This window comes from Neopsephotus bourkii, unplaced genomic scaffold, assembly GCF_033783945.1.
Source record: "Neopsephotus bourkii isolate Nb327-2 ecotype Australia unplaced genomic scaffold, CSIRO-AGI_Nbou_v1 NB_1780, whole genome shotgun sequence".
Taxonomy (NCBI): Eukaryota; Metazoa; Chordata; class Aves; order Psittaciformes; family Psittacidae; genus Neopsephotus; species Neopsephotus bourkii.
In genome coordinates this window covers 4,660,558-4,668,425 of record NW_026902254.1, presented here as the reverse complement: position 1 = coordinate 4,668,425, position 7,868 = coordinate 4,660,558, and positions in this window count along the sequence as shown.

Below are 7,868 nucleotides of genomic sequence, written 5' to 3'. Positions count from 1 at the left end.
ATCAGCCACCAAAAGCAGGCTATAAGGGTAGTTATGCTTGTCGCTAGTACTGGGAATTTTATTAGAACATTCATTAACCATTGTGTTTATCAGGGAACTTATATCTATTTAAGTCACAGCACTCTGGAAAAGATTTCCTGAGGAGAATTAAAACTTGAAATCCTGGGGGGATTAACATAAGCAAATCCCAGCCACCTAGGTCTAAGGGACTGGTCTGACGAATCACAGATGTCCTTTAAATAGTCTTTTGTGTTGCAGGCAGCCAGCTCCATGTACCATCAAAAATGGCCAGTACAGCCTTTGTCAAAGTAAACAAAAGCAAAGTGCATTTGGAGAGTGGTTGGGCCAGGTAGTAAAGCATTTCACCTTACACCTTTGTTTTGCTTATGAAATGGCTTCACTTTCTCCTGGCCTTCCCATCACTGGTGAGGTCATCAGGGCAAGTTTTGCCTTTATTCATGTAGGGCTCTTTCACACACCCCTCTATATATGTGTGTGCATATGTGTGTGTGTGTGTGTGTGTACACATATATGTATTTATACACACAAAGAGAGGAATGGTGTGAAAAAATTCCAGATAGTAGTAGAAAAAATGTGTGACAAAGATTTTTAAGGAAGCAGGAATAAATGAAGAATTTACTAAGAATATAGTAGAAGCCAGAGGCTAGGCAGGCCTTTTGATCTAGGGAAAGAGGAAACCACATCTAGGATACATATGTATTTCTTTCATTTAAAAAAATCATGTGCCAATCATATTTTTTCACTGATGGCATCTACTGGTATGGAGTAGGGTGGGCAGTTTGCAGCATAAGTTAAGTAAGAGGAGGATGCTTCTAGAAGCATAGGAATTAACGGAATGTCCTTTTCATTTTCTAGTGCCACAAAATGACCAGGTAAGCAGGACACCCTCCACAATCCTCCTCTGAACACAAATTTGACTAAAGCGAAATTCTTGGAGTTACAGAGATACTGACAGCATTCTTGAAGCACGGTTCTAAAGAAAAAGTTGACAACAAGGGAATTATCAGGTCTTGTGAGGTTTTCTCCCTCAAAGCAGATGTGGTAGAGCCCTAAAAAGTAGAACTGCTCCTACAAGTAGCACCTATAAGTGCACAAAGTGAATGTGAGATGACAAATGTCATCTTAACTTCTACATAATTTATGATATTCACAGTCATATGAAGGTATAACATTCGAAAATATATGAAAACCAAAGAATCTTTCATGAAATATATAGGATATATGCATGCACATGGAAACATTAATACTGATATGCTGGCTTTTTATATACTTTGGTTTTATTACTTTCACAGGTGCTACAGTTACTAGACTAGAAAGCAAATACAATACATAAATAATTCATCAAACAGAATTGTAGGACAGTTCCTAAAAAAAAATATGTCCAATTTGCACATTTTATATTTGCCAAAATCCTTGGTCAGCACACAAAATATGAATCCCCCAAAAGACAGCAACCATTAGGTGTAGTCAGGGAGGTCCTTCCTGGATCATATACCACCTAATACCTATACTGCCTGTCATCTGCACTTGAAAAGGGATGAGTGAAATTAATTTGATCTTCCATGCCATTTTCTTGTTTTTTCTCCACCAGGCTGCCAGAATTCATTGTACTGAGAGGATTCATTAAGTATGTGCTGTGCAGTATTATAACACATGAACAGCCCATGTGGAAGGCTGCCAAGATGGGCAGGGGCTGGGACACATGGCGTACATTGAGAAGCTGAAGGAGGGTTTGTTCAGCCTGGAGAAGAGCAGGCTGAGGGGGAACCTTATTGCTTTCTACCTCATGGGTGATCATAGGGAAGACAGAGCCAAACTCTCCATGGAGAGGCACAGTGGAAGTATGAGAAGCAACAGACACAAGTCACAGAAGGACAATTCTATGAGGCGAAAAAAAAACTCCCAGTGAGCAAAGTGGTGCTCAGAGCAGGTTGTCCAGAGGTGCACTCTGTCCTTGGAGACATCTCAAAGTCCTCTGGATATGGCTCCAGACAAACTGATGTAACTTCAGAGAATCTCTTTAAGAATGGTTTTGGACCAGATGACCTCAGACGTCATATTCTGCAATGCCATGATAACTATGCAACCTAGAGAGGTACAGAGACATTTGCACAAAAGCAGCAATTTTAGAGGAGGCCACCACTGCAGGAATATATAAGACTACATAACTGAGTTTTAAAGACACTAAAAAATACCTTTGTTCATACCTCTTAAAGTATTAAAAAAAAAACAAAAGGGACTCTGAAATTCTAACTTAGAAACAAGTCAGATTTCTGAAGAATATATGAAAAAAAATAGTTCAAACACTGACAATCTCTGATTTTTCTGGAACATAAAGTACAAGCAGAATTCCCAGCTGGATAAGGTAGCAAACATGGGGGTGGAAAGCAACACTAATTATACATGAGCTCAGTTAAACTAATTCATGTGGGACTGCATCACATGTGTTTCTGAAATAAATGTTAGTATATGAAATGATGGTATGACTAGTAAACATGTAATCATTGTAAAACCATCTCTGTGATAGGTAACCTGGGTTTGTAAATGCTGCGGTAAAAATGAGACTTTAAAATAGAGATGAGACTTGTCCAACTTGCATATAGCCTACAATTTCTTTTCAACAGCAATTAAAATGACAGTAAAATCAGCACAGAGTCTAAACATCAACTGCAAAGAGAAAGCAGCCCCCAAGAGCTTCTTGGAAAAAGGAAGTAATTACAACTCTGGGGGGAAAAACATAGTTCAATTATATAGAAAGACAAAGTAAATCAAAAGAATTTAGGTGTTTGATTATACCAAAAGGGAAAGATAAAGAGACTCTATTCCAAATCTTTATCTGGTGTAAATTCAACAGCTCTAGCAAAGTCAGGGGTAGATCATGGCAAGGGATCCAAAATTCAGGGTGGTTTTCTTGGAAGAAAGTAAGGTACAGTTCATACCCTTCTTTTCCCATTGAATAGTGTTTTGGTCTTCAGGCAGTTCTCATAATTCCAACAAATTAATTGCAAAAGAAAATAATATTCAGATTGCTGAAACATGGTTTAAAAGAAATTCACAAAAGTGAGCAATGTTGCTACAGGAACGTCAGCTTTTGTGCCCATAAACAAAGCTGATTCCACTTTATATCCCCAAGGTCTACAAAATGTGATACTGTGTATCATTCAAAAGCTGTTAACACCTTACTTTCACCAGGGAAGACAAACACGTTCCTGAATTTTTTTATAAATACCCTATTTTAGTAAATTAAATTAGTGTATTGTCATAAACAGGTACTTTTAGGATAGGCAACATGCATTACTATGAAAAAGTGCTTGTGTACACTGCCTATGTGATTATGTTTAATTTATAGATCTTGCCCCCTGAGAGTGGTTTTAGGCATTTATTTCAAAGTGTATTTACATAAAACATAAGTGATCCTATCAGAATTTGTAAGTTAGCACTGAGGACTTCAGCCAGTCTTGGTTTTCACAGTGCACAACTGTTCCTCTGTGACACTTCATAAATAACAGACCTGTAGTTTTTGTGGGCCCCACACAGGGCTTTTGTGATGATCTTCTAAATCTGATCATAGATTCAATGTTTGGTTGTATAATTTATGGTTTAGCTAGAACGTCTTTTAGAGAGACCTCACATCCTGATTTTGAAACTTTGGGTAATGGAGAAAGATGATGTCTTTATTAGGTGGTCCAAAAGTCAGTTGTCTTCAGCTTAATAAAAATAAATCTATATTTAAATAGGAAAAGAATTTCAGCCTTAGAAGTAAGTCATTCCATGGCTCTTGCTTTCCTTTTCCCCTGCTTTATTTTGTTTGCTTAGCACATACTGAACCAACAGGTCACCTGCAAGTAAAATTCATTCCAAGTGATTCTTCCATCGCACCAGCAATGACTTTTTCACCCAAGAATATAGCTCTTGTGCAGGTCCTTGTGCACATGAGACAGTGCACATGTGAGAGCAGGAGAAGGAGGAGGAAGGTGTGCTTCCTCCGTGGGGCCATCCCCAGCTGTGCCATGTGGCTGGTGCTGCTGCCACCATGTCAGTCAGCAGAGAAGGCCCAGCCTGACACCTAGACTGTCACATTTACACCACAGCCTTTCTGGGAAGGGAGTCTTTCCTTACCACTACTGCATAGTGCCTATTACAGTGCCTTATTATTACAGATAACAACTGTGTCACCCAAAGAGAAGAAAATGTGCAGGTGCAAGTGGAATAAATATTACATTTCTTCTCATAGCTTGCTGCAATTGAAATTCCTACTTAAGTGTTTTTTTCTGCCAATTTCTACTGTATTTGTTTAGAGAAGAACTTTTATATGGCTTAGATGGGTAGGAATCCTCCTCCTCTTAGCACAGTAATTTACTTTCCTAGCTGGATACTTTTCCCTCTATTACTCAGGTAAATGTCAAACAGCAGTCTTGGCCTGCATTCAGCAGATAATGCATGTTGATTCCTAACAAATTCATGATCCATCTTTGGTACGACCATTAGCAAAGACCATTTTCTGATTATTAATTTTCTGAGAGGGATTGGCTTCTTTCTGGCAATTTCAGCAGCCTTTGTTCTCAGCCACCAACCAGCACTATTATCACCTACTAAACATGACATCCTGAAGCAAGCTTTTGACCAGTTCTAACAGAATTCTAGCAATACCCAGCTAAGAGAACCCCAGTGAGACACCTGAGATAACAAAACATTTTAAATGTTAGTAAATTAAGACCTTAGAATGGCTGCTGCCAATGAAGAAAACTGGCATGTCTAAATAGCTGCAAAAGAAATGGTGGGCAGGAGAAGACTGAGCTTCACAAGTGATAATTAACTTAGTAAACTATATCATGAATATCACTGTAATTTTGTAATAGATCTGAAGTGGAGAAAAAGGTAATGTGTAAAATCTTCTTAATGAGCATTTAAATACAGATTTCTCAAAGCAAGAAGTGAATCGACAAGGACAACTCTCACTGAGCCAAATCTTACTGACACCTTGCTATCTCCTAAATTGAGGTGACAAGCTGTCTGCCCTAGGGAGAACAGTGAGCCATGAGCTGAAGTGGCGGAGGTATACTCAGATATGAATACAGCCACCATGCTCTAATCTTTCCTGCCAAGTATCTCAGCTGTATACCCCTTGGATTTGCACAGGCTGCCTTAATTCACAGTCTGTTCAAATACTAAACTCAATGCTTCTTCTGCCTTTGATTTTCAAGAGTTTATAGTAGCATATAAGGGTATGGTAACTTGTTTACTTACTTGAGATGTATTTAGGTAGTTTGCAACACAGATACTGGCTTTGAAGATCTTTTTCAAAGCACTTACACATGTAATTGCCATCTCTGCTAGTAAGCATGAAGCTTTTCAGTATCTTGAAACCTACACATTTCTTTAAAAATCTGGACTATGTGCTTGCTGAGTTCATTTAACACCACTCATGGTGAGCTGTGTTTGAGGAATTAAGCCTCAAATGGGCTGTATTTTTGGTAGCTGCAACAATAATAGGGAACTGGGTGTAATCCTGAAATAGGGGTGCTATGAATCTCCTGGCGATGAATCTTTTAAGCCAGATGGTCAGTTAGTCTCATTTGAAGTTGTTATATATATTCAGTAACCTTTCAAAAATAATACAAGCAGGATTTGTTTGGAAATAAAAGCATATACTCACCACAGTCGTCTTAATCCTGCAAAACTTCCTGCAGCCTACCACACAACTCCAGAGCAATTGTAAATACAAACCCCACCCAGGCATAAGTGAAGACTGAATCCTCTTCATAAAGTCCTCAGGGACTGACGCTGCAAATTATTGTCTCCTAATATAAGGAAAAGTCTGGTAAACCAAACTGGCAGGGAAATAGTTCATGGAATTGGACCCATTAGTTATTCAAACCCCATAAAGATTGAGCAGAATGAAAGAATTAATAACTTTATATCAAAATTTGGGTTTGACCACAGTTGTTTACAAAAGCAAACTTTCAAGATCAAATACTGGAGTACTTCATGTTTTTTTAATCCCGTACAAAAAGAATTTATGATTTTGATTTCTATTTCAAATGCTTAAGAACACTCATTATGAAAAGAAATTTAGCTCAGCAGGATCTGCACACAATATGTTGATTACAATTCTATGGTATTTATTTAAGGCTGAGAGAAATGTCCCTGGAATAATGCCAGTATCTTTCACTACTGTCTACAGTCAGCACAGAGACTGCATAACTGCAGAGGTTAAAAAGCTAAATTTGAGTACATTTACTTGCTTCTTTAATTATTGAGGAGAAGATGGTTGGTCAGTAGCTGCTGATAACATTCCCACTGTCAAAGGCCTTCACTTTTTATATAAATAGACTTCATTTTTTATGTAAATAATTATCTCTACATAATGCTAGGAGTTTTACATATGCCAAATTTTGTATTAATTTTAATTAAAAACAAGATATTATAATACCAATACGGAGCGACTATGCAAAGATGATAAATTACAAATATTGATAATTAAACACTACATGTGAAGGTACTTAGAACTGTTCATATCTATAATTAACAATAATCTGAAATAGAAGAGGCACATGAAAACCCATACTTATTACTGTATTAAGATTGTCTTCCTATAAGCTCCTGATTTATTTTATTAAATTATTCATATAAAAGCTTATAATTAAATATTACAATGATTAATTTTTTAAACACACAATCAGTGAATTAAGGGCTTTACTTCTGCTACCTTCTTACATTCTTTTTGTTCTGACTGATACAATACATGGCTTGTGGCATGTCACTGAAATTTTTCACCATTATGATTTACAGTTCTCTCTTCTATTGGTAATCTGGTAATTGAATAGTGTGTGCATGGCTAAGCTGTTGTGGCAGTTCATCACCCTCTTATTTTTTTTAATTTCTTTTTAATCACCTCTGATGTGCAGAGATTTGTGGGGGTTTACAGGGAATGTTAATTTAAATTACTGCAAATGTGGTTTTGAATAGGAAGTCTCCATTGAAAATTATTTTATTTTTAATATTCATAAAATAATCTCTGAGTTTCCTTGAGTGAGATCTAAGAGATATTCCAGATTTCAGAATGTCATGCTAGAGGTTAAAGTGTAATGAATTTTAGTAGATTAATAGTAATCTGATTTTCATAATGTTGAGCCCCAAATCATACCAGTTAATAAGAGCAAACAAGCCTTTGCTTCTCTAAAAAAAAAAATCAGTGTTATGCAGATGTGCGTTTTTAAATGAACATCTATAAATACCACATAAAAGCTCTAGAATAAAAAAGGACATGATAAATTGAACTAATTATTTTAGCTAATGTGCAGCATGGACTTGTATTGATGCTAATAGCAGAAAAAAGGTTTTAGCAACAAACAGCGCTAGGTTTTTTTATTTTTTTTGAGAACACCATTGTTAATAGCTACCATGTCACAAGTAGAGTGAGTGAATGTGCGCGTATGCGTCTGTGTAGTTATGTGCAATAATAAGGATGTAATAATTCTATATATGTTTAGATACACAAGGTAAATTTCACTATCTCTCTTTGAAAGGCAGTATGGCTCCAAGCATTTTTGCTTTTGAAACCTCATAGACCTTTTTCCTTTCTTTATTTTTTCACTCTCTCTCTAGGGTGAAGGACAAGAGGTCATGTATATTGCTGAAAGGAAAAACCTCGCTTAATGAAACTAAGCTGAGCTAAAGATTCTAGAAGAAGGATACCTCAGCACTGGAGTGATACGTATTTGCTTTCTGTGCATTTTCACACCAAGCAGATGAAACACTGGTGCCAGCAACTGGAGTGTAGATAAGGAACAGATCAAGCACTTTTCATGTGGAAAGACTGCATTAGCCCAGGGAACAAGTCTCCA